At 45.0% G+C, this 9,581-nt stretch overlaps 1 protein-coding gene across 11 annotated transcripts in view; it reads left to right on the forward strand.

The window, feature by feature from the left end:
• Window positions 1-9,581, forward strand: part of PRLR (prolactin receptor) — a 140,887-nt gene that overhangs the window by 80,308 nt on the left and 50,998 nt on the right. For all 11 annotated transcript variants that reach the window (XR_003091941.1, XM_025192618.1, XM_025192615.1 and 8 more), the window contains one exon: window positions 6,566-6,635. The gene's annotated coding sequence lies outside the window, so the exon portion shown is untranslated. The remainder of the gene's footprint in view (window positions 1-6,565; window positions 6,636-9,581) is intronic.

The following is a 9,581-nucleotide window of genomic DNA, read 5'->3' on the forward strand; positions in this document are numbered from 1 at the left end:
GCAGAGTGCTTCTGAAAGAGATCTGACTTGCAGCTGAGCTGATCGATAGACTGATCACCTATCGATTCTTCTCCCCGTCGCCGAGCGCAATCCCAGACGTACCCTTTTTCCGCCGGCTTAAATTGCAGACGGATTAACTGGCTTGGGCCCCGCCAGCTGGAACAACTCACATAGTTGTTCAGATGACCGGACCATCTGCGCCGCAACTACAAGCGGCGTAAGTAAACGTTTTTGCAACCATTAAACCTTGTCTGCCTCTCCATTCACCAGCCCGCCCAACGAACAAGCAATTTCTAAATCACCTCGAGTCGGCTCTGGCCGTCCAAGACAATTAATAACATATTAATCCATTTTGTCACACTATGTCAGTGGTAATAGTGCATTTATATGACAGAATTAGTCAAAATATTGTAAAAGTAAATAGTAAATTAAAACATTAAATACAATTCAAAGCAAGATCAAAATTCTAAAATGAAATCTTGAAAGGTTAAGAAATCTGACATGAAATTTTTCTAGGGATGAATTCTTGTAATTCCTTTTCATTGGAAATTTCAGCAATATTTATTTTTATTTGGAAGGAAAATAAATTTTAAAACTTCAGCGTTCCCTCCAAGTAAAAATTGCAAGTTATGGCTCTTCTCCCACCCTATGTCAGGATTGTGTGTTCCTCTTGGAGCCCCTTAGAACAGGGACCATCTTGATAGTTCCTAGCATAATAAAACTCTATTCTTGTCCTTAATTCTACTATGTAATAAATAGCATAAAGAATTGATGAATAAATATTATTATTATAATTTGACTGGAAATGGTGGGTGTAACAGGCTGTATGCGTATGCCTCAGGGGCTGCAGCACAGCTGCAGGCCGTAAGGCACTGATTGCAGGCTTGCCTGAAGGAGTGAGCCAGTTGTGGAGAATAATTAGCCCAGAGGAAGTTAAAGGCTCCAGTGGGGAATGGAGCTGGAGAGTACTGAGAGAACTGAGGGAGAAAGGGAGCTATCAGGCTAGTGGATGCAACACCGAGCCAGGGTACGCTCTTGGGGCACATCCCAACAAGCACACATCTGTGGTTTGTGGCTCCTCAAAGCAGTTTGAGGCACAGAAAACTGCATGCAGCACATGTGCACCTGTTCACCATGCTGCTAATTTGCAGCATGGTAGTTTTTTTGACACTAGGAGATCCTGGTATCAAATGCAGTGATTCCTCAAAGAACAACTGGCCACCTTAAGGGAAGAGCAACAAAGCACCCTCCAGGAGAGGGATATGGCTTTGCTGAAGCTCCAAGTATTCCAGCAAGGAAAAGAGGAAGAGCTGGCAGAGCACTGACCACCCAGCTGTACACCTGGGAGAAAGCCAGAGAAACTAGCCAAACCTCTGCGGAGGAGATGCAAGGGAGAAAGCCGAACCAAGTCAGAGGTTCCAAGTTCGTGCCCGAGTTCATGAGCTCACCATGAGGTGCTGACAGAGGGAGGCCCAGGCAGAAGAACCCACGCTGCTGAAAGCTCAGTTCTGAGAAGTGGAGAACAAGCTGAAAGAAAGTCAGTGGAAGCCTTCAGAGAAAGAGAAGCCTGATACACTAGAAATGAAACTACCAGAAGCCACTGCTGAGAGCACAAAGCTCCCAGAGACAGCATCAAAGAAAAAGCAATGTGCAGCTGACAAAGGAAGGGACCTCAAGTTGGGGGCGAGGTACAAGCAGGAAATAGAAGAAGTTCTGAGCAGTATGCATGCATAATGTGAGCAGTACCGAGCCACCGTGGCTGAGACAAAAATAATACTCCAGGCATTGCAGGAGAGGGTAGAAAAGGAGGAAGAGACTTGGACAGCAAAACTGACTGTATTTGAGGAGGAACTTCAAGTCCTAGCCCCAAGTGCAATCTCTAAAAGAGGCTGTGGAGAAGATGAGAAAGGATCTGGTGGGACTTATTACCCAGTATGAGTAGGAGCCTACCAACTTCATGATTTTATGGTTTTCACGGAAACCATGAATTTTGTAGGTCTCCCATGAAAAATCCTGGTTCCTGTGAAAAAGCGTAGGGACAGTTAAAAAGTGGGAATGCAGCAGTGAGCCAGTGGGGATGGGAGGGGGAAAGGCAGTTGCAAGCAGAAAAGGGAGGCAAGTCCAGGCATCCTGGAGCACTGTGGGGAGGGAGGGAGATTGGCTGAGGGGCCCTGGAAGTCCTGCCCATCCCCAGAGATTGACAGATGGTCATCTGTCAATCTGGAGAGGGGCAGGAGGGCCTGACATGCCTCTGATTGGCCTAGGGGCCCCAAAATTCCCATCCCTCCCTGCAGATTGGGAGGGGGGGGGGGCCGCACTCCGCTGCAGAAATGGCACCTGACACTGCACCAGGACTGCAAAATCTTGCGGCAGCATCTGTGAATTAGGTACGTCCCTAAGTATGAGGTCTCTCAAGAGGATACATTTAAGTTATCTGAGCAGGTAAAGTCTGAGTGACACCACTACAAACAGAGAGTCAGAGGTGGCCTTGAAGAGCCAGATCTTATAATTAGAGGCAGAGTTAAAAGGAGCCAAAGTGAGGTCAGCCACATCTCCACAGCAACAGAAAGAGATACAGAGCCCTCCTGGTGGGTGAGGATAGAGGACAGGGACTGAGCAGAAAAGTGAAGCCCACTGGAAAGCAGACAGCTCAAACCCCAAGAGAGGTATGCTGCTTGAAAGGGCATGGGGTGGCAGTCTTACTGGTGGAGTTCCTCAGCAGTGGGCTTGTTAATACCATTGGACTAATAATGATGAGGTATCCCCATGGGGGTGCTGGGAAGAATAGGGCTCCCAGGACGGGGGCCAAGATACTGTTTAAGGGACAATCCCCTAGAGCAAAAGAGAAAGAGGGGAGCAAACCTAGCAGGGCATGAACAAGGATGGGGAAGCTGCAGGATGTAGAAGAAGGCCTGCAGGTCATGATGGAGACCAGTGGACCAGAGCAGACCAGACCAGTAGACCAGTGCTGGAAACTGCAAGTGGAATCCCCACCAATGAACAAAAGCCAGAGGCAAGCATCAGGAATGGCTCTCCTCAGACAACCAAGAAGGAGCTAAGACCAGGGAAGAAACCAGTAACAACACCTGCTGCAACTGTGGAGAAAAACCCAGATTTTGTACCCAGGGGTAAGCCATCCTGAAGGGCCAGTCAGTTAGGGTCCATGGTGTTTGTGAGCAACCTCTGCTTCAAAGTTGGCTGGAGGGAACTGAAGCAAGGATTCCAAATAGCAGAAGCAGTAAGGTATGCAAATGTTTGGAGGACCAGAAAAGGGAAAAATCAGGGCATAGGAAGAGTTAACTTTGAATGCCTCAATGAAGCCACTAGGGGTGTGCAAAACAGGCCCTACTTGATTCAGATTCAGCCCGAATCAGGGACAGTGATTCGATTAGTTGATTTGGATCACTGTCCCTGATTTGATTCGGTCGAATCTGAATCTGAAGATTCGATGCTGATTCAGAGAATCAGTGATTCGGACATAGACACAGCTTTAAAAGTTTTTTCTACATACCTCTAGTAGCAGGCGACTCATGAATGCTGCAATGCATGACGCTCCATGCATTGCAGCATTCATGAGTCACCTCAGGAGTGCGGGGGGGACCCTCCATGTGCTCAGTGGCAAACCCAGAAGTGGACTGGAAGCATTTCCAGTCCACTTCCAGGCCCACCAGGGAGCATGCTGGCCCTTCCCCGTGTCCCTCCTGGCTCAGCAATCAGCTGCAGGGGGACCCTGGGTGCCCCCCCCCCCCGACCCAGGAGGCACGAGTCACTGAGCTAGGGAGGTGTGGGGGTTCCCAGTGCGCTCCCCAGTGGACCCAGAAGTAGACCGGAAGTGCTGCCGAGCATGCTGGGAAGCCTCCCTGTGCTTCTGTGGAACACTCCATCCACCCCAGCACTGCAGCATTCACGAGTTGCCTGCTACCTACAGGTATGTAGAAAAAAACATTTAAAGCTGTGTCTATGTCAGAACTGCTGAATCTTTCCAAATCTCTCCAAATCGATTCAGAGGGCTCCAATTCGATTCAGAGAGATTAAAGGGTCTCCTAATTCAATTCAGATTCAGAGATTCAGCCACTGAATCAGGCCAAATCTCCGCTGAATCGAATCAGGGACTGAAGCTTTGCACAGCCCTAGAAGCCACTCACTCAGTGGCAATGTTAAATAGACTAGCATTATGGGGCAGGCCCATCCGGGTAAAGATGGACCAAGAGGCCACTTCTTACAGAGACTGTCCAGCAGAGGCCCTGGTGGGGCCACAATTGCCTCAGAACTTAAGGAACTTTGGGGTAAGATACGGACTTGGGGGAAAAACTTCTCACAGTCCTCTGAGAGAGCAAGACTTAAGGTGGGGGTCTGGCATATGGAAAGATATGAATGACTGTGCTTGCTACAAGGGGTATGAGTTGCAGGGCAGTCTGGGGCTAGCAGAAAGGGCCCACAGGAGCAAGTAACTAAGGCCTCAGACAGGAATGCTCGATAAACTCCACCTGTGCTGTTGGTAAGAGAACCATAGGGCCATGAACCACCTGTAAGTTGTTAGAAAGGGATGAGAAGTATGCTTGCTCCTGCTATAGCAGAGAGCAGCCTTGCCCTGTGCCAGGGGACAAGGTAAAGCCTGAGAGGGACAGATTTCCTCTCTTGGGCTGGAGGGGTGGAGGGGGGAGGTGGTAAAGAAATTGAAGAGGGTTCCCCTCGTGGGGGAAGGTTGTGTAACAGGCAGTATGACTCAGGGGCTGCAGCACAGCTGCAGGCAGTAAGGTACTGACTGCAGACTTGCTGGTAGGACTGGGCCAGCTGCAGAGAATAATTAGCTGGCCCAAAGGAAGTTAAAGGCTCCTGGGGAAGGGAACTGGAGAGAACTGAGAAGAACTGAGAGAGCGAGAGCGCGCAAAAGTGAGAGACTGTAACACTGAGCCAGGGCACACTCTAAGGGTCTGACCAGGAAAAGACCACAGTGTGCGTTAACCTTTTATTGTTTATGTAAATATTTATTTTGTGATTTCAGCTGTTCCCTGTGAGGCAAGCGTGCCCAGAAAATAAAAACTGTGTTAAGTGAACACCTTACCCACTAGAGTGGATAAGGTTCTTTGCCTTGTGTTGTGCAAGTCAGACTGGATAATCATTAATTGACCCTTCTGGCTTCGAAATGTGTGTGACATCAGAGTGACTTTGGAGGAAAATGCCATTTTCATGTTAGGAAGACAATGTGAGGGAGTAGACCTGCCATCACTGCATAAAATCACTTCCTTATGGAAGCAATTAGGAGTTCCAAAACAAATCCGTGGTAGAGTATAGCTGTAAGCTTTTGTTGCATGATAAAGTAAATAGAAGCTGGAAAATGTATCTTTAAACAAAACAATCTGAAATCAAAAACAATGATCCCACATTTTTAAATATGTCTTGTTCATGCAGTCCCACGTCAAATGGGGCTCCAACAGAAAAGTTGTATAATTTTTTTTTTTTATTATTATTATTATTTTTATTTTTTTTAAAGGCAAACCACTGCCAGATAGGTTGGGACTCCAGGACTGGAACTCCTAGTTTTCAGGCTTCTTTTGGGAATTCTAGGAGGTAAACAGTTTGGGCTATCACTATCCCTGGTATAACTCCATTAAATCTCCAAATCCAGATGAATCTGGCATCTGATTTCTATTCTGGTAAAATGGGGATTATGAACTACTTTGCTAAACTCCACCTTTAAACTACTTTTTGCCTGATGTCACACCCAGATGATTAGTTTAAATCTTTGATATCTTGGATGTAAATGCATAGTTCTGCTGTATTCAACACTATATTATGCAAGTAAACACATGAGTGTACACACACGTATGCAGTTCATTTCTCTCAAAATTATTTGGCTGCTAGGTGTTATGCTATTGGCAAAAAGATTTATGATTCTCATTAGCTTTCCTGCAATGGTGCTGAACACTAAAATGCCCTGATAACCTGGCAGTTCTGTTGCTCACGTGTTCCATACACTACCCAGAATGTCCTTGCTGCTACCTGTATACTCTGTTTTTTCTCAAACTGTTAAATGAGAGAAGATACTACAACTAATTGGCACAGTGACACTGGTTGTTTTATATCTAATTAGTCTTCCTTTCTGAAAGATAAACTGTCCAGTGAACTTTGGATCAGTTATTTGTTCACAAAGAGAACATGAAAAGGGTATGACCTATGGAAAGACAACAACAGAGATTTGTTTTGGTAGGCAATGCTTTTCTGTCAGTCATCTAGTCTCAGTGTACTACTGAGAAAGGTAAAATGCATCCCATATTGTTGGGGGGAGAGGTTGGGGGTAGGGGGGTGCTGAAGGGTACACAGTAGTGTGATGTTTTTCTCTATTTCTCGCATTTTTGTAAATTCATTTAGGCATTTTTGTGAAAATGTGTGAAGCCAAATTAACCTGTGGTTTTAAATAATTTAGTTGCATTAAAGTCAATAAGGTCATGTCACCTTAAACCAATAATATATTTTGTCTCTGATATCTTTTTTTTTTTTTTGGCCAGGAAAATAATAGTAATTTTTTTTTCTTTTTAATACTAACATGACTTTCTTCTTGTAGATAATGGATTGATCAGATATTCATGAACACCAGTATCAAGAAATCTCATTCACATAAATGAATTGGACAGGTAAGATGAAGAATTTTTAATTTATTTGACTCCATGAACATAGTATTAAAACAGTTATAGCACAGTAAAATAATTACTGAAGGATCAGGCTTTGATGAATACTGAAAGTGGATTGACTTAGAATTTGACCAGCTGTTTGTAAAGTTCAGACTCTATAACTTATGCTCATGTCTCTTTCCTTTGTAAAAGAAAGTGTTCTGAAAGCTGAAATCACAAACTTAAAGGCTAGGGACAGACATTACACAAACCGGTTTAAGTGATCAGAAACTGGTTTAAACCTGTAACAGAACAGATGTTCAGGGCACATAAACCACTTTGAAAATGGCTGAAACCAGTTTGAGATAAACCTGGTTGAATGTAATATTAGACTTAACTGATTTGGGTGAATCTGATTTATGTAATGTCTGTCCCAGACCCCTTGCTGGTTTAAGTTAAACCAGACTATGCCAGCATGCTCTCTGGGCTGAGCGAAGCTCTCTGCTCCATGGCAAGGCTGGCCCCTCCCCTCTGCTCCCTAGCTGCAGCTCCAGCAATCTCTGCAGGCATTTGCCTGGCTTCCCCCCTACTCCCCCCTTCCGCTCCCCACTCTCTGCTAAGGAAGCATTTCCCTGTCCCTCACAGGTACCTCTCAGCATTAGCTAGCAGACCTCTGGCTACCTCCAGAGCTGTGGCAGATGGACAAAGGCAGAATCAACAGGTAGCTGGTAATGTCCCTCTGTTGTTTTCTCAGTGGGCTGATAAACACTGAGTTAGGGGTGACAAACCTTCCCCGCTGGGGGGAGAGGAACCCCTCCCTAATCATAGCATCCTATGTGGGGGGTGGGAGGGTCTGGCCACTCCCCACCCCCAGCTCAGCTCTGGAAGGGAAGGGAGGGCTGCTCTAGCACCCCCCAGCTTCTAGCCGGAACCACTGCAGACATGTGCCTTCATTTCTGGGATGTCTGTCTGGTTATAAACTAATTCAGCCTAGCCAGGTTAGACTAACTTGCAAGGATTGAATCAATTCAGGCTCAGGCTTCTTGAATGTCTGTCCCTAGCCAAACAGATAAACATGACAAAGGAGTGAAACAGTGTGGCGAGGAACCATGAGATGAGCGCAGTGAAAGATTTAATGCTTAATTGATATTTGTTGAGAGAGAAGGGCAAGCATCCTCTTTAACTTAGAGGGTTAGATTGAACTTTAGAGTGGTTTGGCATGGAGTTAGTAGGTTTGCAATGCTGCAGGGGTTGTTGAGTGGAATTCACATTTTGAAAATGTTTAAGTTGGCTTTTGAAGGAGAAATGGCTGCCTCTCCCCAGTGTGTTGGCCATTGGCCACAGCTATATGGAAGGGCTTGATGAGCAACCTTACAAGTAAAAAGTGGCAGCTATTGAAGGCCATGTTATGGCTCCATAACCACAAGCCTTTTTGTGTGTGCGTGTGTATCTCCTTTCTCTTAAGAATCAGAAGAGAATACTGAATTCAACAGTAACTCCGTGGAGCGTTTACTTAAGCAGAATATAATGACCCCCAATGTTGAAAAGGAGACTTGATCAAAACCTTCAAAAGAAAGATATAAAAACTTTAATTAACACAGTTAATCAGGGGCTTGGTTTTATATACATCCTGGCAGCTTTCTGTCTACTGTATCCCATGTGGAAGAATTTATTCAGTATGAATTTAAAGTATTCACCCTTCTGGGCTGCCATCCATTTTAAGGAAAGGTCTTGTTTGAGGCAGAGAAACTGCTCTCTTCATGCAAATATGACTAGGTGAAAATGGTATTTTAAATGGGTATTAATACCTATATTTATAGACATGAATAGGTATTTTTCAGTGAAAATAAGTATTTTAAAAATAACATCTCAACAGATATCAATTGGATCACAAAGCTTGCACCAAGTAATAGAATAAACACAGGCATAAAAACTGAAATATACTGTGCTTGGAACTTGCTGGCCTTTGCTCTATCGTGGCTGGCACTCCCTCACCTAGTAATATAGATACGAGACTAAAATGGCTTTAAGATGCTTTTAGCGACATGTTTATGATCCTCAGACAAACAAAGAGCTCTTGTAATTCTTTTAAAGACCGTATTTTGCAAACATTAATCTTAACCATAAAATAAGGCATCCAATCATCTCACACTTATAAACAGTTTTCTGACTTTTAAAACTTCAGTATTTTTAGCTTGAATTGGTAGAAACATAGGACTGGACAAGATCTCTGGGGTCACTGAGTTGAATGCCCCATCTTAGGCAACTGTGTTTATACAACCAAAGAGATCAAATTCCATTTTAAAGGTAGTTAGGTTTTTGTCCTAACTATTCCTTTTGGAAAGCTGTTTCAAAACCTCCCTGCTCTTGTGATTAGAAACCTTCCTTTCCTTTCACCTTCCTTCTCAACCTAAATGTATTCATGACCTGTATGTCCCCTTTGTTCATGACAATATACTGTTTTAGTTCAAATAATTTTTTTCCCTTGCTCATACTTACCCCTCCTCGCATGTATTTATCAGAGCAATTATGGTCTCATTCAGATGATCACGGACATGTGGTATGCGGCACTGCAGATCTAGGCATTCCCTGTGCTGCTACTTTGCAGTGCAGGGAATTTTCTTCACCCTGGGAGATCCCCAGGTCAAAAAATTCCGTGCCAAAAAAAAAAAAAGCAGGGTGATGCATGTGGCAGTAGCACATGCCACCCAAAACCAGAGCCTGGCCAGCTGGAGCCATGCTTCAGCTGCCAGCCAGGCTTCCTGCTTCAGGAAAACATTGGCTGCAGCTCCCTGAGGCCCCCAGGTAAGGCTACTATGACAAATGTAGCTGCTGGCTCCAGGCTCTCCTACCCCACCCTGGGTAACCTGCTATGCACTGGAGCGTGCGTGGCCTGGGTGTTCCCCAGGGATAAGTAGCAGCAGCTCAAGATGTGCTGCCACTACTTGTCCCCAGGGAAATACACATTCC

This window comes from Alligator sinensis, unplaced genomic scaffold (assembly GCF_000455745.1).
Source record: "Alligator sinensis unplaced genomic scaffold, ASM45574v1 scaffold536_1, whole genome shotgun sequence".
Taxonomy (NCBI): Eukaryota; Metazoa; Chordata; order Crocodylia; family Alligatoridae; genus Alligator; species Alligator sinensis.